The sequence below is a fragment of the Microcebus murinus genome, chromosome 13 (genome assembly GCF_040939455.1).
Source record: "Microcebus murinus isolate Inina chromosome 13, M.murinus_Inina_mat1.0, whole genome shotgun sequence".
NCBI classification, from domain to species: domain Eukaryota; kingdom Metazoa; phylum Chordata; class Mammalia; order Primates; family Cheirogaleidae; genus Microcebus; species Microcebus murinus.
The window spans coordinates 20159368-20184691 of NC_134116.1; the positions used below are offsets into that span (position 1 = coordinate 20159368).

A 25324-nucleotide genomic window follows, 5' to 3' on the forward strand; every position below is an offset into this window, starting at 1 on the left:
ACTCAGTTTGAAGCTTGTGCTATGAGGAAATAAAATGGATCACGTGGAATGTACCTTTAGTGCTAATCATGCCTTAGTTCTGGAAAAGACACAGGTATAGACCACTGAGTTATGCAAGCATAAAACAAGTAACATATTGCACAGTGGAAAGTTTGAGGATCTGGAGCTTGGAGGAACTAAGTTGCCCTGCAAAAGATGATCTATGTAATAGGCAAGAGCTGCATCTCTAAGCACAGACGTCTCATTGGAGAATAAGTGATCATCAACTATTGCTTGTCCTTATGGACACGTGTGTTTTATTCAAGCTGCTTGCTCACATAAGCAGAGCCTCAGAACATACTGATGGTGGGAGATCTTTGAAAAGGTACCAGACTAGGCTTGACAAAGCTCAACCTAGACTGTCCCACAGAAGTCTAACACATGGTATTAAGTAAAAATGAAATCCACAGACACTGAGAAATGCCCAAATTAAAGGACTTACCCCTTGACCTTGCAATTTAGAAGAAGATGTAAGGAAGACGTTTAGTAACATAGGACCTTTGAAAGGAAAGGCTAAAATCACACCCCTGTGGTAGGGAGCGGGGCCTGAAGGGATTGGGCATTCCAAGAGTCAATCACTCTGGAAAAGCGGACAATGATATTTGGAGGGTGGGACTCAACTGGGAACAAGAAGGTGGCGAAAGAGACCCTGTGAACAGCCATGGCAACATTATGCAGCTGAGCACAGAAGCAGCTTCAGAATGGAATGGCTGAATGAACCTGTAACCTTTGAGAGTAACCATAGCTAGTGGCCAGCAGAAAGTGAGCTCGTGCCATAGGGCATGACTAGAAGTCCACAGTGGTGAAGAAAAGAGCGGGGTCTCCTGAGATTAGCACAGGGAATTGGTACACCCGCAGGAGCCCAGGTGCCAACTCAAGCAGACACTTGGGATGGAGCCTCCGATCATGGTAACAGTAGGGCCATCACCTGCGGAGAGCCAAAGTCAGCTCTCTGCTGCAGAATGAAGGGCCAGACGGTGCCCAGCATCAGGCGTTCAGGCAGACACCACCCCGCAAGATATTAGATAATTAGAGTTCACCTACTCCAGTTTTCCAGTCAAAGGGAGCAGACTTTGACGGCTAAACGTGACATCATTTGTATTCCCCAAGCTGGTGAGACCTGGGAGATGTATATATCACACTTAAAATAAATAACTCCTGGGAAGCCAGAGATTAGGTTTATTCTAATCTCCTAAATAGAAAATTGAAAGACTGTGAGCTTTTATCAAAATAAAAAAGGGTAATGCCCCCCAAATTAGAACTCGAAGCTTGTAGCATTCACAGCTAGGCAAAGACACTGGCTGCAACATTGTCTCAAAGGATGAGCACACAGCAGGCACACTAAATCAAATTGTGAAAGCATAGTGATCAACGTCAATTTAGAGTCTATGAATGAGCCCCTATATTTTATCAAGCCTTTCTGTCAGTGTTTATTATTTGTTAAGGGGTTTAAGTCTACAATAGAAAAATGTTTCTGAGAAATTCAGTAACACACAATGGTTAACCATAGCTGAATTTCATAAACTATGATTTATCAAATAATTCATGCTTTTTCCCCAAACACAAGCCCCTACATTATTCTGACAGCAAAAAAGAGTTTACCTATTCCCTATAATTTTCTATTGAACCTACACCATATCTGCTTTACCTGAATTCTTAGAGGGTTAGGAATGTAAGCCTAAAAACCACTTTGTGATAGAAAATGTAAAGTCTTACTACAGCTAGAGGCACTGAAAATGTCATTTCCTGGGACTTCAAATAATACCACATATACACCAGTTCAGGGTAAGCAGAGAACACTGTATTCTTTGGACATGTCTAGTGAATGAAATTATACCAGGGAGAAAGTAAAAATCAATCAAACTAACAATTATTGGGCAGAAAGATCTGTTCTAAATCTGCTAAATTTACATTAGTAAATCTGCTAAAATTACACATATAGTAGCTTATTTAGTACTAAAAAAAAAATGAGGCCATTCCTGTTTCCATAGGGGTTAAGTTCCTTGTCCAAGATTTTACAGCTGAACAGTGGAGCTGGGATTTAAAACAAATGCACCTCACACCAATGCCAATGTTCTTCCTAAAATATCGTGCTTCTTCCATTTGTAACCTTTCTGGTATTTAACCACTGCTTCTATCAGGAAATGTTTATTCTATTCTAATCTGAATCTCATTCATGGCCATTTAAGCCCGTCTACTTGAAATCTGTTCTTGTAAAGTTTTGAAACAGCTGGTCACTGTCCTTGCTTTAAGAACTCCCTCCCATACAGTACTCAAAGATAATTAAATCCCCCATCAGCAATTTCTTCTTTTGGCTGAATAAGCCCCTTTCAATGTTTCCTTAAAAAAAAATTTTCTGTACCTTTAAATATCTTGCAGCGTCGCCATATCACACTGCCTTTTACAGCTGGAATACTGGCACATGATTTCCTTACAGTCATTTATAACCGCAAGGACCATTCCCGCCCCACCCCCACCGCGTTCTTTCACCAACTGTCTTCTATTTACTGCCTAGGCAGCTCAGTTCCCCCATTGAGCATTTTGTCCTCATTGAGCTTCATTATGTTTGCTGTGACGGTTTTCTCCAATTTGCTAATAAGAAGCCGCTTGTATTTCAAAGGAGCACTGCGGATCACTTACCACCCTGGTAAAATCTTTTGCCTCTTTTATTTCAGTGTATGCTCCTACTTCCTAGGTGCCTGGTATGGGATGAACTGCTCCCCACCCAAATGCATGTGTTGAAGTCCCCCGGACCTGACTTTAGGTGGAGATAGAATCTTTAAAGAGGTAACTAACATTAAATGAGGTCATTAGGGTGGGCCTTGATCCAATGACCGGTGTCCCTATGAAAAGAAAAGGTTAGGACACAGACACATGCATAGAAGTAAGACTATGTGAAGACGCCATGAGAAGATGACCATTTATAAGTCAAGGAGAGAAGCCTCAAAAGAAACCAACCCAGCTGACACGCTGATCTCAGACTTCCAGCTTCCAGAACTCTGAGAAAAGAAGTTTCTGTTCTTTAAACCACCCAGTCTGTGATACTTCTAGCAAACTAACACAGTACCCTATAATTTGTCTCACTTCCTTAACTATATTATTAATTATGTAAGGAATCCCCCAGATACCAACATCATGCACCCCCAATACTGAAGAGTGTACATTCCTTCTGTAGTATTCTTGCCCAAAATGCCTAAACTCAATGTATCTACGAGTAGGTATCAGACAACCCTAAATTGAGAGGCATTCTACAATCATAGTACTCTTCAAATTGTCAAGGTCAGGAAAGCAAGGAAAGACAGAGAATTGCCACTGACTGTAAGAGACTAAGGAAATATAAAAACTAAATGCAATGTGGGACCTTGGATCGGATCCAGGAACAGGAAAAGGGGCCCCATGGAAAACTGGTGAAATATGAATAAAATCAATACTTCAGTTAATGCCATTATATCAATGCTGATTTCAATAAAGGTGTTTTAATAAAGGTGCTGTGGTTATGCAAGATGGCTTTCCTAAGGGAAAGCCAGGCAAAGAGTATATAAAAACTCTCAGTTCTATCTATGTAATATTTTTGTAATGCTAAAATTATTTCAAAATAAAAAGTAAAATAATAAGAATATGATAATATGATGCATCATAAGTCTATATTATAAATATATAATAAATATATATTATAAAAATAATACATAGTATAATGATATAAAATTACATAATAAAATAAATGAACTAAGAAATCATCACCAAAGGCAAAAAATCACATATTTTATCACTCTGAAGTATCTTCTGAAATAAACTCTATATTAAAAGAAGGACAAGAGAAAGAAGGAGCAAGCATTCGTTGATATCTACTGGGTGACAGTCCCACGCTGGGCATTTGACAGGTGCTACCTTATTTAACCTTCACGGCAGCACTGTCATTTATAAAAAGTGACATCTGATAAAAACAGAAGCTCACAAATATTTACGTGACCCATCCAAGGTCACATAATAAGTGATAGACTGGAATTCCAGATCCAAGTCCATTTAATTCCAACATACATGTTTGTTCTGCGGGTTAAGTACGAATTTATGTGTCCGCACCAACTATACATTCACCTAATTATAACTATTCTAACTCTGTGAATTCCATTCTTGGCTGAATATTGCAATCACCTGGGAAGCTTTAAAAATTCCTGAGACTCAGATCCTGCTGTAATTGTTCCAGGGTTTTGATTGGACTTCAGAATTTTAAAACTATCCCCCAGTATTTCAAATGTGTAGAGAATAACAACTCTACTAGTGTTATCAATAGTTACATCATACAAAATGAAACTAAAACTTTTGCAAAATATAAGGCAGCCATATTTATCATTTACCTGGGAGTAAGCGTGTATCATCAAAATCAACTAAATTCAACTTGTGCAACATATTCTTTATGGAAACAACAAGGGAAGAAGAAATTCTTTAAAGGACACGTGGAGAACAGAGACCAGCTTTAGAAGGGCTGTCAGCTAATTGCATAGAGCACCAAGAACTTAGAGGCAGTTGACTTAAGAGGTAAATCTCAAAGCCCTTCTAATGCAAAGAAAGTAGCAATCTTTTGACTAGAAGTCAAATGACTTACTGTCTCACATTTTAATTTCCTCTGGTCTCTTTAAAATGGCAAAGGGAAACTATCAAGCTATGTAAGACTCTAATTGAAAATAAACATTTTCCTACTTTTGAGTGGAATTAAAGCTGTGAAAAACTGAATAGCTTCAAGGTGAGGAATGAAACAGAAAGCGGCTGCAAGAAAGCTGCAATGAGGGTATTTGGAAACCATTCTGTTTGCTGAATTGTCAGCCATGCAAGCACTTATAGACAATTACAACCTTAGAAAACAAATAAAAAGTGTGTAAGTAGGCACTTTGATGCTTCTTCCTAATTATAGGGTTTACGAGCTGGATTCAAAAAACACAAATAAGAGGGAATGCGAACAATAGTAACCCTGAAATGAGGTTATGAAGCTTATTAGCTTTACATAATTACACAGCTGTGACAGGTTGAAGAGACCCCCACCTAAAGCACAGTTCCTGCTCTCTTTACTATCGGGTCTTACAGCAAGGGTGCCACTTTTTTACTTTAGCTTTTTAAAAAATGCAATTTAGGTTGAATCATATGGAATTGCCAATATTGACCTGAGAAAATGGCAATTTCATATTTTGAGTTACAATATGAAGATCTCCTTCATCTCTCTTGGGGCTCTCAGGGGCACTGACTTATTTTCTCTAGCCTTTGAAACATTCATAGCACCAAGCACAGTGGTGTGAATAACAGAGCATGCTTCGTAAAGGCTTTTGCAATAAATGAAAGAAACTCACCTACCCATAAGGAAAAGCTATATTTCCTAATATTTAACCTATTGAAAAACCCTGGAAACTATCATCTGTGAGATATAGATATATATATATCTATATCTCACAGATGATAGTGATATATATATGATGATATATATATCTGATATATCATATATATATGATATATATATATATATATATCAGATGATATATATATATATATATCTCCCAAGAAATTTTCATTCTGGTAATTGGCCTGGATGGGAAATCACACCTGCAATTAAGCTGACAGTCTGGGGATAGCAAAGAATGATTATCTACTGTCCTTCCCGATATGTTTGTGCAGGGCTACGGGGAGGGAGTGGGGTTAGAAGTCTCTCACCATACTTGCACGCGTGCACACACACACACAAAGAAGGCTCATAATTAACTGTTTTACATATCTATGACTTAAAGATGCTAATTACTGATTTTGCAATTTTTAGATCTAGGAAAACAGGATCAATCCACAAGAACAACATGAACTAATACTTAGTTGTCTCGAATTTTTGGTAATAAAACCTGTGTATGATCTCCTTTGTCACACAAACATTTTATCCTTAAAAAGCCAAATGTGGACTTGACAGATTTTCTCATACATGCCGAAGAAAGATTTCTCTAGGAAGTTTAATTCAAAAGAAGAACTGCAAATCTCTCCAAGGCTTTAGGCGGCAAACTCAGAATATAATAATAAAAGCTCATATTTATTTAGTGCTTGCCATGCTTGCTGTGCTATTTGATCCTCACAACAATCTAAAAGGTTGGTACCATGTTTATGCTCATTTAACAGAGAGGCACCGACATGTCGTTTGCCCAAAGTCACATGCCTATTGTAAGGCAGAACCTGGGCTTTAACCCTGATAGTCTCTCCCCAGAGCTGGTACCAATACTTACGATTCTCCTGCTCTGGACGGGTGGATCAGAACAGCCCACCAGGGCTTCTGTCCCTGTATCCCAAGAAGATCTGCTGCGATTTTCATTCATAATAATATTCCAGAATTACATAACCCATTTGTACATTATTTTGATATGTATAGTAAGTTAGCAGCACCTATCTTGAATATTGCTCAATGAACAAAAAAGCTACCAATCTTATATACAGGCATGAATCATAATTTTCTTTTATGATGCAATCATTTCTAATGGACTAAATGTTTATGTCCCCCCAAAATTCATGTTAAGTCCTAATGCCCAACGTGATGGTATTTAGAGGAGATTATGAATGAGATCAGTGCCCTTATAAAAGACAAACTCCCTCACCCATTCTGCCTTGTGAGGACACAACAGGAAGCCATCATCTAACAAAAGAGGAAGTGGGCTCTCACCAGATACCAAATCTGCCAGCACCTCAATCCTGAACTTCCCAGCCTCCAAAACTGTGAGAAATAAATTTCTGTTGTTTACAAGCCACCCAGTTCATGGTATTTTGTTACAGCGACTCGAATGAACTAAGACATCACTTTAGGATTTAGTGTAAGTTCGTTGTGTAAAAAGATGTTTGTCAAAAACATAAAGATGTGCACATTTAATATGTAGTATGTTTCTAGATGAAATGCTAGCAAATGACACCAGGGTTTATAATCTTTTTAATTTATGTGATCATGTTTTGTGTTTGGAAGCTGATTAATCGAAATCATTTACAGATACAATCATTAAACAGGAATCGGTTGGATTCGAATTTTATCAAAATAAGAGTGAATATAAATTAAGATGTATTAATTTTAATTGGAAATATTCTATTGTTCTTGAATTCATTTGTTTGGTACTATCAACTGTGGGAAGAAACTTATCTCTAATAAATGTGGTCATTGTAATTGGATTTCATATTACTAAACTAGTTGGAGAATGATGATGCTTTATAGGAAACATACACTTGTAATATGAATATGAATAGTCCCTGGGGTAGTTTTGAATCCAGTCTTTATGAAGTGTAAAATTGGGATAACAGGCTTAGAATATTTAATGCATCTGAATAATTTGCATTATTGCAGCCAAGATACAATAGCATGTTTGGGGAATGAAACAAGTTTGGAAACCCACAGGTTGTGTTACATAGTCACCTGGAATTCTGCAGTTGCCTCCTAATTGGTCCTCTTAATTGTATGTTAGTCACCCCCTCTGGTCTATTCTCAACACAACAGCCAGTCTGATCCTTATAAAATGTAAGTTAGATTAATTCCTCTCTTGAAGTATATTATCACAGGAGAATAAAATATAAATCCTTACAATGGCCAACAAGTACAGCCTCCATTCTCTGCCAGCCACACTGGTCTCATTGCTGGGCCTCAAACTTGACATGCGGGCTCCTATCACAGAGCCTTTGCATCTGCTGTTCCTTCTGCCTGGAATGCTTTTCCCAAATAAATCCAAATGGCTAGCACTCACTTCATCCAAGTGCCCAAATGTCACTTCCTCAGTGACCTTGCCTGTCCACCCCATCTCAAAGAGTCAGCCTCACCCCACCCGACCCAAGCATACTCTCAGCCAATAGACCCACTTTATTTTTCACTACACTTTTCACTACCTGAGAGTATCTACCTTTTTGTCATTTCATATTTTCCCTGCTAGAAAATAAGTTCACTGAAGAAAGAGATGTCTTTTTGCACCCAGAACCCAGAATAGTGCTAGGTGCATAACAGGAATTCTTTTAGAATGAATGAATGAATCAGACTGAAAGTCTATGAATGAATAGCCCATTCTAATTTAAAGCAAAACACAAGAGTTAGAAGATGGGACCCCCTCTTCCACAAGGGAAGCAGAGTTTTTAGATTCTATCTGCATGATCACTTTCCAAAAACCCAGAAAACTTTTGGGAAAATACATGAGCTCCTGAAAAATAAGAAAAGAAAATTTCTAGACTTTTTCTATTACCTGTTGATGATTTTTGTTTTAATCATCTATTTATTTCATTTTATTGCTGTTACTTACTGTAAAATATTTATGCTTCCTTTAATGTCCATATTTAAAAGTATGTTACTTATGATGTTATAATAGTATTACATAAGTTAGGAAGTAGGGTTAGATGCTTAACAAAGTAAAAAAGAGAAAACATATTTTAAAAATAAAATAACTTATTTTTTATTATTACCTCTTACTGGTTGCTTGAGCTCCCCTCCCCCCATTACATGCTTTATTACCTTGCATTTAATTCCAAGAGTGTACACATGCCTCATTTAGAGGACAGGAGTGTGGGATGGTGGGTGCACTCCTAGAAATGGGAGTTCTAAGGGAATTATCTCTAATGCAACTCACATGGCATGAAGTTATTAAATCCTTCTCCCCATGGAGCTGCCTCACGCAGTGGCAATTGCTCCTTCATCCTCCTCCAAATCTCCTGATATTAATATTATGACATACTTTCTGCCACAGTTTCTTCCAGACACCATTCTTAACTGTTGAACATCCTGTCCAGTCGGGAGTGCTATATATGTGCCCTTCCTAGTGCCAAGGGAATTTCCATCAAGCACTAATTTCCTGAGCATCACTAGAAGAACTCTCAAGCCACTATAAAACCCACATTGCAACATCCAAAACGATACTCCTGCTTTCCGAAAATGTTCACGTGCAAAATATATGACAGAGAAGCCACTGCAGATCAAGCTACATGTGCTGCAGAACACACTGAAGTCAAAATAACTCAGTGGCTGGTTGGCTGAGAGAGTTTGCAGTGTGCTGTGCTAATGCAGTCTGGCCAGCAGTGTATACAGCACAGTCTGCCATAGCTCTTTCTGCCTGAGAGTGCATGGCAAAAAGTATATGTTAACACTGTGCTGTGATTTTGTTTTAATTACAAAAATACTTCTAAGATAAATACTGCTAAAATGAATCAGTGTTATTCAGGGAAGCATGAAACGTGCAATATATTCAGAAGGAGGTGATAATTATTTCATGAATGATAAAACAAATTATGTAAAGATATGAAAAGCTGCATTGTGGAGTAAATGAGCCAAGGCATGAAAACATGCATTCATTCAATAAAACTTTACTTATCTATGTGCCAGATACCTAAATTTATATATATTGGACACATGAAAATGAGAAGATACTGCTCTTGATCTCAAAGCGCTTGCAATCTAGCATGGGAAATAGATAGGCAAACAAACAATATGTTGACTGTTTTCCTATAGTTGTTTGGAAAATACTATGGGAACATGGAGGTGGAGGGCATCAAATGCTTCCTGGTAAGTGAGGAACTCCTTTACTAATGATTGCTAAGATAGACCCTAAGAGATGAGTGCAGGTCACATGGTGAATCAGGCACACAGAGACTCCAGGCAGAAGCAACACCATGTGCCAAGGTGAAGAAAAATGGTGCATTCAGGTGACTGCATGTCACTGAGTATCCCAGGGGTCAGATCATAAAAGGCCTATAGACCAAACTAAGGAGAAGGTTGGTCTTTAGTGTAAAATGAAAGTTATTGAAATATTTTAAATAAGGGAATATTACAATCAGATTTGCAGGCCAACTTTAGCAGACTATAAAGCACTATTAGTATTTTTCTCTTTCCTGAAAATCTGGGGCATTGACAATGAAGTTCTCCACAAGGAAGGGAGGAAGTCATGAATGAATGGGTGATGTAATGTTTTAAAAAATCTCTTTTCTCTTATTTTCTAACTGTGGTACTAAAGCAATCCTAATTTTTCAGGATCTTTTTGTGAAACCACCCAAACGGCAGTATTTTAATTATTCAGTGATAACTGATATTAACATTTGTTGTTAGCTTTAATGTGGAACTCTGATTCCCACTTGTAAGTAGCCTCCATACGAGTCATCATAACTGAGGGTCTACTATTGGTCAGGAACTCTAAATAAAGCTTCCCAGAGAGTAAATGATTTATGCCTACATTTTCATAAGAATAGGAGAAAAACAATGCTAAATTGTATGAAAGGTCACAGTGGAGTAGAAAGGAAGGCGCAGCTGGAACTAAGAAAATCAGGGTTCAGAAAGCATTCTCATTCTCTAACCATGTGAACCTCAGCAATGGTTCACGCTTTCCCTATTTCACTGCATCCAGGCAAAGTGGGAATACCTATACTATTCATTGACTATGCAGAAATGTTTCCAAAAACAAATAAAAAACATGCTTCTAAGTAAAAAGTACAAAATACCCATCTATATGGCATTCCTAATCTAGGGGAGGAACACCTGCTCATCATACTGGTGCACATAACATACAGAGACATAAAAGGTACAAACATGGGCACCATGGTGATAAAACAGTTGTCAATCTGATATTAGTGCATTTGACCATCAATGATCAGCTGTTTTCCCAAAAGAACAAAAGACACTCTATAAAAAAGACACCTGCACTCAAATGTTTATAGCAGCACAAATCACAATTGCAAAGATGTGGAAACAACCCAAGTGCCCATCAATACATAAATGGATTAATAAAATGTGGTATATGTATACCATGGAGTACTATTCAGCTTTAAGAAAAAACAGTAATAAAGCACCTCTTGTATTTTCCTGGATGGAGCTGGAACCCATTCTACTAAGTGAAGTATCCCAAGAATGGAAAAATAAGAACCACATGTACTCACCAGCAAATTGGTTTCACTGATCAACACCTAAGTGGACATATAGGAATAACATTTATCGGGTGTTGGGCAGGTGAGAGGGGGGAGGGGGGGATGGGTATGTAAATACATAATGAGTGCAATGTGCACCATCTGGGGGATGGACACGCTTGAAGCTCTGACTCGAGGGGGGAGGAGGGGCAAGGGCAATATATATAACCTTAACATTTGTACCCCCATAATATGCTGAAATAAAAACAAATAAATAAATAATATAGATTGGCCAGGCACAGTGGTTCATGTTTGTAATATCAGCACTCTGGGAGGCGGGAGGATTGCTTGAGCTCAGGAGTTCAAGACCAGCCTGGGCAAGAGCAAGACATCGTCTCTACAAAAAATGGAAAAATTATCCAGGTGTGGTGGTGCATGCCTGTAGTCCCCAGCTACTGGGGAGGCTGAGGTAGGAGAATTGCTTGAGCCCAGGAATTTAAGGTTGCAGTGAGCTATGATGATGCCACTACACTCTAGCCAAGGTGACAGAGTGAGACCCTGTCTCAAAAATATATATATATATGATGTGTGTATGTATAAAATATAAATATTTGTTGCTCTAAAGGAAGATCTTCCCCAGGTATTCATCAAACCAACAAAATAAGTAAAATAGAGTTTTCAAATAAAAGTTCCTCATCTACTAGAGACTAAGTGACATGTTACAGTATGTTCAGTAAATATAGCATGAATCTGACAACAAAACAAGACAACATAAAGGATGAGGAAGGAGGATAAAGAAGAGGAAATGCACAAAAATCCCCGAAGTAGGCATTGCACAAGGACCCTTCCAAACACAAAATTGGACTCTGCTTTTCTTCAAAGAAAAGGATTAAAAGTAGGCATTGCACAAGGACCCTTCCAAACACAAAATTGGACTCTGCTTTTCTTCAAAGAAAAGGATTATACAGGGATTATATATCATAAATCTCCATATTTAATATAAATGCAGGGACTCATCAGGGAATTCCCAGCACACTTTGCCCCTCTGCAGCCAGCATGAAGGTGCTTACAGAACAAAGGGCCAACTCAGGCAGGTACCAGCTGTGTGTGGTTTGCTGCTTTTCTTTGGAGGACTTGTGGAAAGCCTCCAGTAGGAGGAGAAGTATTCCACAGGCAACCTGTGACTGTGAGTTTGTACCCCAAGTTATACACAGGATTTTTATGAATGAAAAAGTAACCCCTCTGTGATGGGGTTGAATCGTGTCCCAACAAAAGACATGATGAAATTCTAACCCTTGGTACCTGTGAATGTGACCTTATTTGGAAACAGGGTCTTTGTGATGTAATCTGTTGAGATCAGTAGAGTGGCCCCAATCCTGTAAGACTGGTGTCCTTATAAAAAGAGGATAATGCCATGTGCACACAGAGACACACAGAGAGAAGATAACCAGGGGACGATGGAGGCAGAGAAGGGAGTGAAGCATCCACCAGCCAAGGAAAGCCAAGGATTGTCAGCAAAACATCAGAACCTAGAAGAGACAAGGAAGGATTCTCCCCTGCAGGTTTCAGAGAGAGCATGGCCTTGTTGACACCTTGACTTTGGACTTCTAGCCTCCAGAACTATTGACAATTGATTGTTGTTTTAAACCACCCAGCTGGAAGTAGTTGGTTATGGCAGCCCTAGGAAACAAATGCACTGTCGTTTACAAATCCATCTATCTATCTACCTATCTCTCTCTCTCTCTTTCTCTCCCTTTATCTACCTATCAGTCTATCATCAAAATATGCCAAACACAGCTGCCTTTGCAAATGCAATACCTCATACTCCAGCTTTTCTCTGTCTGGCCAAATCAAATGCAAAATGGGCAGATTTGCTCTTTTGTTTTACTATGTTTTGTTCTTTAATTGGCTGTTCCATTTCCTCCCCACGCTTTTATGCAGCTTCGGTACTAAGGTCTCCTGTTGCAACAGACGCTTGAAGTATGGTTTCCCATCAAAATAGAAAAGGAGCTCATAATTAGTGATTTACATTTGTTGACTAATTACATTTTAACTGAAAAGCATTCACACTAAATTGTTACAACTGAATATTTTTTATGATCTTTTCCTTCCCTCTATAATTACAGAATGAAAGGTTTTTCTCCTCAATAAAAGAAATTTCGGGCATCCGCCTATTCAATTGACACTGGAAAAAAAAAGTCTAACTTAACATCTGTAAAAAGCCTCAGGACAGTTAATCAATCAAGAAGGCATTTATCAGGGCATTTCGTGCCCCTGGTGCTGAGCTTTAGACTTCCAAAGATGCAGACATGGGTCAGGTCCCTCCTGCCTTGAAAGGACAGCCAGTCGGCTGGGAAGGGTTTGATCTTGAAGAAGCGAAGGCCTGCAGGTTTCTGAAGTGTGGAATGGCTCAGTGAAGCCCAGAGATATATCCAAGAAGCAAGAACCTGGCACAAAACAGAGCACGGCCCTGCTACCACCCCGTAGAGCTCAGACAGCTTGTTTTCTTGTTTTCACACACTGTCACTGCTTGCCTCCCCTCTGCCAAGCATCCTTCTCCAGCTCAGTATTCACAGCACCTGAGACACAGTTGGTTACAATGAACATGTGTGGACTGAATCATTGATCTCTTCTGGCACCAACCCGAGTACAGGCAGACAGGGGAGCCCTGGATTGCTGAGCCCACCACTGGAGGAGGCAGGGACTCATCTTGCCCCCCCTGCATGGAGCCAGAAACTCCATTTCCAGCTTTATCTGGAAATGACAGTTCATCCGAAGATAAAGCTCAGAGCCCACTGAGAAAGACAGAGGGCACAACATGGATCGTACATAAAGTCCATCCTTATTATTTGTAGATTCCATATTTGCAAAATAGCCTCCTTGCTAAACTTATTTGTAATGTCAAAATCAATACTCAGAGAGCTCTTGCAGTCATGGTCATCTGTACAGCATGCTCAGCGCAAATGCTCCCAACGGTGGTGGAACCTCTACCTACCAGGCTACGCTCCACCTTCTTGTTTCAGCTTTCATACTGCCAAGTATCCTTTTCATGGTCTATTTAGTGCCATGCTTTTTGCATTTTTGTGCTTTCTGTTGGTCATTTAACTATTTAAAATGATCTCAAGCAAGCTACAGTGTTGTCTGATAATCCTGACTGCAAGAAAGCTGAGATGTGCCTTATGGAGAAAATATGTTAGATAAGCTTCTGTTACAGTTTTGGGGCAGTATAAATGTATCAACAAATGACACATATTAACTAAGCACAGGCAGAAACTTCAATGTATGTTCTTCTTCCAACAGAAACACACATAAAACAAGGATATGTACCGAACAATCGATGAGAATGTTGTGACCAGAGGCTTGCAGGAACCTAAACCTGTATGTCCCCTAGGAGCAATTAGTATTCACTAATTCAGTGATCACAGCAACTCTACAAAACATAGCTACCATGAATAATCAGAATAGACTTATATATGTGTGCACGTGTCTGTGAAATAGGTTATATATACACACATATGTACATACAAATATATTTATATGTATATATTGTTATATACTATGTTATATGTATGTGTGTGTAGGTGTGTTATGTTATAGTTTTTTCACTAAGCTGGGCCCTGTATAGATGGTGGTAAGCAGAACAGATAAGGCTCTACCTCTCATGGACTCAAACATCTAGTAAAGGAGTAAAAGATTAATAAGCCCCTTGGACTGCTACATCGAAAGCCACATTCTCTAATCAGCTTCATCAGCAGTAAAACTTGATGTTTTCATTGCCTCTGTTTGGTTCCTCTCCCTTCCTCAACTGGCTATGGAGTAGGGCAAGGATGGAGAGTGTTGCATTAGGATGCAAGCTCATGAGGGCAGGGAGCTTTGTCTATTTTGCTCTGAACCCCCAGCTCCTTGTACGCAGCACTCAATAAATGAATGAATTTATTGATCCACTAAACACACCAACAGCTGGTATCTGCAAAAAAAAAAAAAAAAATGGAGAAGCAAACTGCAAAATAAAACTGCAAAACGTGTTCACTTATCTGATGATAATTCATCCAATTCCTTCCCCCTTGCTAAGAATTTCTGAACGTGCGCTGGCAGCATAAAAGTTACCCCATGCCTCTGCTGATAAACAAGCTGCCAGGCCCTCTAAGGGATAGTGTAAATTAGTGAAAAAGCTATAAAAAAATATACGTGGCTAGTGTACAGTTTTAAACAAGGATTCTTCTTGTGACTACCTAATACCTTTATGTTCTTCGATCAATCAATTTATTGAATTCAGTCACTCAATAAATTTGGCCTGTATGACCAGCAACACAAATGCTTTAGCAATTCAGAGATGATCAATAATAGAAAATATCATTAAATGAAAACATTATGCATGAGTTATTTTTGTTGTTGTTTTTTATTCCTAACCCTATGCTTACTGACAACAAAATTTCTACTATTCTAGCTATTAATCTTAGTACTGGGCTAGGTAGGGTATTCCCCAATCCAATTCTGCAAATGATTAAAATACTTAAACAGAAAAATATTTTTTTCAATTGACTGCAAATATATTTTAATTCATGCATCCCAAGATATTGGCAACACCAACTGGATGAAAAGAGGCAGTTTGGCCCGGTGCCATTTTGCCACTAGCTAAAAAAGCTAAGGACCGCTTCTGAAAATCTCCTAAATAAAAAAGCAATCTAGTTTCTGGCAAGGAGATCAACAATGGCCATTTCATATAAATGAATCTGTCATGATTTCATTTGCGCACAAGCTCGATCATCCAAAATAGCAGAAACAGCAGGCCGTGGTGTGGCTTTTCTTTATCTGCTTTTGATAGACTGCTTCTCCTTTTCCTGTCCCCAAAAGATGACTGCCACCCATGAAAAACTGTTCTGTGAAATTGCAAGAAAATTATTCTCAATTTTAATAGTCAACTAAGTGACCAAAGAGAAACTGCACCTTTGATTTTGTTAGTGCTTTACAGATTCCTAACGCAAGATCAAGTACAAATACGATCTCCTCTTTATATATCTTCATCAAAATAAGATAAGTGGAGTATGACAGGCTATAAAACACACTCTTTGCTTATTGGTATGCCCACCTGTTCCAGATCATTTGCAGAGCTGCCAGTAACAGAAGGAAGTGGCATAAATGAAACATGTCTTTTTTTTTTTTCAGTAAGATTCTCTTGCAAGATCCACAGAGAGCACCAACCATTATTTCCTAAAGCCAATCAAAGGTCTTCCGTGCCAATGTGCACATGGAGACAGCTATGCGTGCTGGTCTTATTTCCCCCAACTCCGGCTATCCCAGGCACGTGGTGCCTACGCTGCTTCATTAGGCAGAACCAGCAAAGATAGCCCTTCGAAATGGTGTGCCCTTCATTCCAAATAAAAGAGAAGCACTTCATTTTTTTTTTCCCTGCAAAAGGCAATGAAAATTGCTGTAGCTTAGCAAGAGGATAATGGAAGTGCATCAGGAGGCTTCGGAGTTGTATTATACTGTGTCCCTTTCATGAACACGACTCAGGACTCCTCACTGATTCCTGGGATTTCACCCGCAAAGAAGAAGACTCTACGTCCCTCCCTCTCCTCATCGACTCCCACCCCATCCGTACCGAACATCGTGTTCCCAGAAAACTTCCCTCAGGAATTGTACTTTTCTGATTAATGTTCTACTGTCGGAAGATTCAAAATGGTTGAGCAGGTCACTCCATTCCCTACAGAACCATAATTGTAAGAAAGCAGTGTCCGAGCTGGAATTTTCTCAGTTATATGTAAAAATACCCTATTTTAAAAGCTACCTTTTTGAGTAATTATTATAACTATAGGGGCTAAGTTAGGAAAAAATGAAATTTGTTGAATCCTTAAATGTTTTCTTTTTTCATTTTTTCTTTTTTTTTTCAGCATATTACGGTGGTACAAATGTTTAGGTTACATATATTGCCTTTGCCCCACCCGAGTCAGAGCCTCAAGTGTGTCCATCCCCCATATGGTGCACACCGCACCCATTAGGTGTGAATATGCCCATCCCCTCCTCTTCCCTCCCACCTGCCGGAACCCGATGAATATTACTACCATAAATGCACATAAGTATTGATCAATTAATGCCAATTTGATGGTGAGCACATGTGGTGCTTATTTTTCCATTCTTGTGATACTTCACTTAGTAGAATGTGCTCTAGTTCTATCCAGGATAATACAAGAGATGCTACATCACCATTGTTTTTTTGTGGCTGAGTAGTACTCCATGGTATACATATACCGCATTTTATTAATCTACTCATGTATTGATGGGAACTTGGGTTACAGCTTTGCAATTGTGAATTGTGCTGCTATAAACATTTGAGTACAAATGTCTTTTTTATAGAATGTTTCTTTTTCCTTTGGGTAGATGCTGGTTCGTTGTTTTTATATTCTAGAAACTAGCTGCTTATTGGTAGGTGGTTTACAAATATTTATTTCTATGTGTCCCTTGTCTTTTTTAATTTTTATTTTTTTTATTTCAGGATATTATGGGGGTACAAACATTTTGGTTACATGTTATGACTTTGTCTCACCCAAGCCAGGATTTGAGGCATGCCCTTCCCCCATACAATGCTCACTGCATCCATTAGTTGTGAGTTTACCTACCCCAATCCCCCCAATCCCCGATGAATTACTACCATGTGAGCACCTTAGTATTGATCAGTTAGTACCAATTTGATGGCAAGTACACGTAGTGCTTATTCTTTCATTCTTGTGATACCTCACTTCGGAGGATGGGCTCAAGCTCTATCCAGAAAAATGTAAGAGGTACTAGATCACCACTGTTTTTTTGTAATTGAGTAGTATTCCGTTGTATTTGAAGAAAAAGGGAGTTTCATTTCTTGCTCAAATATTGCGGATTCTAAGAAAGCCTTTGGACACCTAAGATTCAATTTTGTGCAAAATAAAAACAAGCCTATATTTCTTTCCTGAGAAGTAACATTATGCTCAGAAAGAACACGAGAGCTGAGCGTGGTGGCACACCACCTGTAGTCCCAGCTACTCAGGAGGCTGAGATGGGAGGATCACTTGAGCCCAAGAGTTCAAGACCAGCCTGGACAACATAGCGAGACCCCATCTCAAAAAAACAAACAAAAAAAGAGCACTAGAACATGAATCAAGGAACTTGAGTTGAAATTGAAATCACAAAACTAGCTAATATTTGGCTTTGGGTAAATATACCTCTTTGGATCCCATTCTTTGTATATACAAATTAAAGGTTCAGACTAAATAAGATCTCATCAAACTCTAAAATTCCATTATTCTAATTGGCTAAGAAACAATATGAATAAAAATCATTTAATTGCTTTATTTAACACTTAGTAAACCACAATGAAATGAATTTTCTTTCTGGAGGACTGGCCTAAGTAAAATTTTTATTTTTTAAGATGTACCTCTTTAATATGAGTTATCAAAATACCTTTTTTCTTAAAGATATGACTAACCAAGTCCATTAGTTGAGAATGTAACAAACCAAGAAAAACTTGCCCTGTGGGTTTAAAGAGACATTGGAAGGCTCTTTCTCATTTTTTATTTGCCACCCTCTGAAAGGAATTTGGCTATTGTCCAGTTTAATTTATGTAACATTTTGTTGCTTATGTTTAACATAATTGCAAACACCATACACATTCATATTCGAAATCTAAGCTATAAGGGTCTATTTTTCATCTTATCAAAACCTAGCTATAGGAAGAAAGGAATTCTGGCATGGATTTTGGTAAGTCAAATGCTAAATAGCATCAGTAATCAAAAGTATTCACAGGACAATTATATTAAGCATCATTAGGACAGGTGTGGTGGCTCATGCCTATAATCCTAGCACTCTGGGAGGCTGAGGTGGGAGGATCTTTCAAGGTCAGGAGTTTGAAACCATCCTGAGCAAGAGTGAGACCCTATCTCTACTAAAAATAGAAAGAAATTAATTGGCCAACTAAAAATATATAGAAAAAATTAGCCAGGCATGGTGGTGTATGCCTGTAGTCCCAGCTACTTGGAAGGCTGAGGCAGAAGGATTGCTTGAGCCCAGGAGTTTGAGGTTGCTGTAAGCTAGGCTGATGTCCACGGCACTCACTTTAGCCTGGGCAACAGGCTTTTTTTTTTGATACTGTCTCAAAAAAAAAAAAAAATCATTAGCTGATAAGGTTCTAGACTGATGATGTTTGCAAATCTTAAGAGAGACTTAGACCCAAAACACAAATCACAACAATTATCACATGACATGTTTTCAAGTCTTAAATATCCACCAAATATTATTTCATTCTCATAACTGTAAACTTTATAAGCAAATACAAGAAGGATCCAACAACTGAAGCAAAATCAAACATGCAACAAATATTTGAATGCTGTTGAAATTAAATAGGGAAGACATCTTAAAATTAAGTTTTGCTGAAATATGCTGTATAAATTCTCACACTTAATATTAGGTAAGAATTAATAGATAGTTTAAAAATTCTTATCTGGCTTGCATAAGATAACACATTGATTTTCTATCTCTTTCACCCCCAATTTCTTTCCTGACCACATGTTTATTGAAATTACCCTTCCAGCCTCAACAGCACCAGTTTATTTTCTGCTTATTCTAAAGATAAAGTAATGTGCTTTAACCTATTAAATTTTACACTGTTTATATCCATTCACTTTATTTCCACAGTACTTTATTTTCAGAAGCATTTAAGGAGCTAGTCACAAATTTAAGAAACAATTTGTCTCATCAATGAATAATACTCACAGAAAGATGAAACAATATTGAGTTCAAAGCTGATATCTCAAAATCCAATTGAAAAAACAATGTCATCTGATAATGACCATGAAACACAGAAAGGATCCTTTCAAAAAGGCGATTCGAATAAGAGTGTGCTCACACAACACATGTCTACAGTGCATTGTTGGGCATGTTCTCAGGCCTGAAACAAAGGCAGTCCATTTTTATTCTTGAAAGTACCAAGAGAGTAACAGAGGAACAGGATGATTTGGGAAAAGATGGGAAGAGGGGATACCACACAAGGGTCCCTCTATATTTCATTCTTTCTTCCTTTACTCTTTCTTCAATTGTTCATTCAATAAAGATTGACTAAACACTACACTTAAGGCTTATATTTACGTGTGTGTATATATATACACACACATACATACACAGCAACATTATACATGCAAACACATATTCTGAAATGGAAATTTGTGAATTTGAATGGAATTTATTCCTTGTAAAAACTGTTCATTTCAACTTCAATTGGAGATGTTTCTATTGCATGTCTACAAAGTGCTGAAAGAAAGATATCTAATAGAAACCATTCAATACTTTCCTCACTCATCTTCTCTATGGTTTTGATACTCCCTTATCCTGAAAATTCTCTTTCTTATGGCTTCTATAATAGTACACACTCTCTCTCTTGATTCTTCTCTTAGCTATCTGTCCACTGAGCCTATTTCTACCCAAGAATCTTCCGAATCCATCTCATGCTCTAAAAGTCAACGTGTCTCAGAATTATATCATTCTATCCTCCTTTTCTTATAAAAACTCTCCCTGGGATGTGCTCTCATTCCCATCCTTGACTTAGAAACTTTATCTCCAAACTTGACCTCCTTTCTGGGCCCCACAGACATTTTAAATCTGCTGCTGGTCTTCTCTTCTTAGAAATTCCACACACACCACCTTTCTCAGTTTGTTAATCTGTGTCTCCTTTTCCATTTCCTGTCTGTATCAAGAGTTTCATCATTCCCCTGGTAACTCCACCCTGAAACCTCAAGCCATCATAGATTCCCTCCACTCACTCATCCCACCTTATTCATTAATCATCTAGTTCTTTTGTTCCTACCACTCTTTATATTTCAAACCTATCTTTGGTCCACCCCCATCACCACTTCCTTTGTCCACGTCCTTATAATCTGCCATGCGAATGTCTGGGATATCTAACAGATGGCCCTGCTTCTCATCAGGTTTCCCACCCATCTGCTCTCCAGGTTGGTGGTGGCTGGACTTTCTAAAACACAAACCTGAGCATAAGACCTAATTTGGCTCCCAACCTTGCAAGACGAAGTCTTGGCTCATCACAGGACTGAGACCTTGCTCACTTTTCTGCCTCGTCTTCTACCACCCCTCACAAACCTTCTTTGGCTCCAAACTCACCAAAATTCTTGTATCCCCAGAACATATTATCTCATGCACCTCAGCCTTTGCAAGTATCTTTCCTCTCTTAGGTTGTTCTTCTCCCCATTTCAGCCTATGCATGTCCTAAAATATTTCTCATTCTTCTGATTCCTATGTCTGGTCTAGATGCTTTCCCCTCTGCAGCCCCCTGCTCCCTAGCTAGCAGAGGGGATATAGGAGAAGCAGCTTCCTCACTGGCCCAGATCATTGAGGAATTCCCTTCACTGAAGGTTCTTGTTGGGGTCTAGGGTGTATTCTACTCTTCTCCAGCTGAAATGCTTCTTCCATTCATTAAATTTTAAAAGTGGTTTAATTCTTCAACACATAAATCACTTTTTAAAGATAGATTGTATTTTGTTTTCCTGGAATAACTTGAACTCTAGGTGGTCTTCACTTGGTTGATTTTTTTTTTTTTTTTTTTTTGCCAAAATCCCACCAGTGATGATGTGTGTGCCATGATGGTGAGGTCAAAGAACTTTAATATGGACACTCAATACCCTCATTCCAAGCTATGAGGGTCCAGGGTTCACATACAATTTCAAACTATGTATCATGGCATTTTCTCATTATTTTTTTTTTCTTTTTTTTTTGAGACAGAGTCTCACTTTGTTGTCCAGGCTAGAGTGAGTGCCATGGCATCAGCCTAGCTCACAGCAACCTCAAACTCCTGGGCTCAAGCGATCCTCTTGCCTCAGCCTCCCGAGTAGCTGGGACTACAGGCATGCGCCTCCATGCCCGGCTAATTTTTTATATATATATCAGTTGGCCAATTAATTTGTTTCTATTTATAGTAGAGACGGGGTCTCGCTCTTGCTCAGGCTGGTTTTGAACTCCTGACCTCGAGCAATCCGCCCGCCTCGGCCTCCCAAGAGCTAGGATTACAGGCGTGAGCCACAGCGCCCGGCCTTCATTATATTTTAAGATTTATAATCTCCTATCATTTCTTAATTGTAGGGAATTTGGAAAATACACCTTTCCTAATGTAACCAGAATTAGACCACCATGATTATCATTTAGATGTATTTGCTTTCAATCTTTATATATATATATATATTCCTATTTTAACAAAGTGATATTATTTTCTATATAAGTGCTGTTTATTTAATATAATGTTACTAGACTCCTTCTATGTCAATAAATATTATATCTAAATATGGCTAATTAATATTCCACTGGATGCAATGGAAAAATTTGGCTAACAGTAATTATGGTTAACAAACCATATTGTTATACTACCCTATAAAAAACATTGTTTTCAATTTTTTCACTCTCTGACGTAGCACTGCAATGAATACCCAAACAGTATATTAGAGTGATTTTTTCCAACACCTTCTCCCCAAGACAAAGTATTTTTTAATCCTTATCAATTTGATAGATTGTATTAATATAAGGCATATCATTATGGCTTTAATTTGTATTTATTTGAGTATCAGTGAAGTTATATATGTTTTTACATGCTTATTGCCAATTCCAATTCTTTGGCAAATTGCTTCTTTATTTCCTCTGCCAATTTTTAATTGTAAAATTTTTATCTTTGTTATTGATTTATAAAACACTTTATTATATTATGTATATAATATATTGTATTACATTATATAATGGATCTTAACCTTCTGATGTGTATTTCATAAGTGTTTTTCACAATTTATCATTTGATTTTCAACTTTTTACATAGTGTATTTTATTTTATTTTTTTATTTTTTTTGAGGCAGAGTCTCGCTTTGTTGCCCAAGCTAGAGTGAGTGCCATGGCATCAGCCTACTCACAGCAACCTCAAACTCCTGGGCTCAAGCAATCCTACTGCCTCAGCCTTTCGAGTAGCTGGGACTACAGGCATGCGCCACCATGCCCGGCTAATTTTTTCTATATGTATTAGTTGGCCAATTAATTTCTTTGTATTTATAGTAGAGACGGGGTCTCACTCTTGCTCAGGCTGGTTTCGAACTCCTGACTTCGAGCAATTTGCCCGCCTCTGCCTCCCAGAATGCTAGGATTACAGGCATGAGCCACCATGCCCAGCCAACATAGTGTATTTTAGTTCTTTTGATTTATAGAGGCTGTAAATATTTATGTAGTCAAAACCACCATTATTTTTATTGTTGTTTTTTTCACTATTTTATATATAGAATGTCTTTCTCCATTTGAATGTGAGTAAAATATTACCTTATAGCATTGTAATTATTGTCATTATTTCTTTTTTTAAAATTTAACTCTTTAATCCATCTGGCATTGATATGGGCCTACTGTTTGGTGTAGGACTAGAACTTTCTTCCCACTAAAATTAACTTCATTCCTACTTATTGAATAAAACATTATTTTTACACTTACTTTTAAGACCCTGTTATCATAGACTATTTTATTTTACACGATAGGTCTTTTTAGGGGCTTGCTGTTTGTGGGCTCATTTTCAGACCATACTGATTTTATATCCTTGAATAAGTCAGTTCGCTTCTTTATGTCTAATTCCATTACCTGTAAAATATAGGTAGATCTACTTGCAGATCATGTTAAAGATTAGAAATGATTCGTATGAGATGCTTATCATAGAGCACATGGAAAGTCAGAAGCACTCAATAAATAGAAGTTCCTATAGAACTTCCCATAGAACTTTTCAAATACTCAAATCTTATTCCAACATCCATAGTTACAATGTAAGTTTCTTACAGACAAGGACAATTTCCTATTCTGCTTTATATGTTCGGCAGCATCTAGCACAGCGTCTTGATCTTGCTAGGTCATCAAAAATTAGATTTAAGGAATTAGCACATTACTCCGTGATACACTTAAAAAATTATCAAAGTGAATACAACCTATTTAGCCATGTGTTTCAGATTCAATTTTGTTTTCAGAACCTCAAAGCAATAAGTTACTTGTTTAATAAATAAGTTTGAGCACCTAGTCTGTGCAAGACACTGTGCTAGGAATCTTACAGCTCTTTCAGAATTTGTCTAGCAGGTTCTCACTGGAAGAGACACCCCCTCCCCCGACAGACACACATAGATACTCTGCTTAGTATGGTGTATAAAAAATGAACATCTATTGAGCCCCTAATATGTGCCCAATATTGGGCATACCACACGGTCTTGCCCATTTAATTGTCACAAGTCTGTAAGGTGGATACTATTGTTATTCCCACCTCACTGGTGAAAGAACCAAGGCTTAACAGAACTGCCTATATTTAATCAGGTAGTGAATAGCTGAGCAAAGATATGACCCCAATCTAGCCAACAGCCAAGTTTAAGGTCTTCATCACTACCGCCCTTAGATACTGCCCAAAGAAGTATATAAGGATGTAAGAATGGTTGACCACTGAAGAGATAAATTATAGTTTATATTTCATCAGATGAAACTGATAGAAATTTTATAAAAATCCCTCCCCTTTGAAAGCTTAAAAGTTCACAAAGAAAATTTTAAGTTCCAATATTAACAGATGATGTCATTAAATCTCAATGTTAGCAAACGTATTCATTTCAAAAACATTCCCTGGATTTGAAATCAAATCCCTTAAAATAATGTAACTTTTTATAAGTCACTATGTTGTAGGATGTTAACACAAATATCTAGAAGCTGAACTGTAGAATAATTATTTGGATGCAGCTTCCATTAAAAACATAAAAGTGTATTTCAAATGTACAGTTGTATATGTATCTTATCTACAGAACATGTTTAATAAATGTGGACCAAATGAGTCAATGTGGAAAGAGAACATAGGGGATGTCCTAAACATTTTTATCTGCCCTCCACAACATCCCAAGAAAACAGTCTGGACTATGTTACATCAAAAATCTATTTAGAGAAATTTCTGACAGAAGACACTAAATATCTGACATATAGCTTTATCTAACTCAGAGATCTGCATTCTCCCCACCCCCTAAGGCATAAAGACATGCTGTGCTTAAATAAGTTGTCTCTGTTGCTCTTTTACATTTCACATTTCTTTTTACCTAAAAAGAACACTAACTGCATTTTTAAAAAATCAAGGCATTCCAAGGAAAATTGAGAATAAATACAGCACGAGTTCCTACCTTACTGTTAAATTTGTCTAAGTCTATGAACAGCTCCCTGGTTGTGAAATGCAAACAAATAGCTAAAACATTCTGCTAATTCCAAAGTTCCAATGCAAGATGGATACACACAACATTTTAGTGTTTTAGTCAATAGCTCATAACAATGGTATTTTCACAGACATGAAAACAAAGTACTATAATTTTACAAAACTAAGCAAAATGCACAAAAATAGATAATGGTTGTATTCACT

At 37.9% G+C, this 25324-nt stretch overlaps 1 protein-coding gene and 1 pseudogene across 1 annotated transcript in view; one reads left to right on the forward strand and one right to left on the reverse strand.

Annotated features, from left to right (window-relative positions):
• The window catches only part of HS6ST3 (heparan sulfate 6-O-sulfotransferase 3), a 679279-nt gene that overhangs the window by 358990 nt on the left and 294965 nt on the right, over positions 1-25324 (reverse strand). The window lies entirely within an intron of this gene.
• On the forward strand, positions 23988-24045 carry LOC142875305 (uncharacterized; annotated as a pseudogene).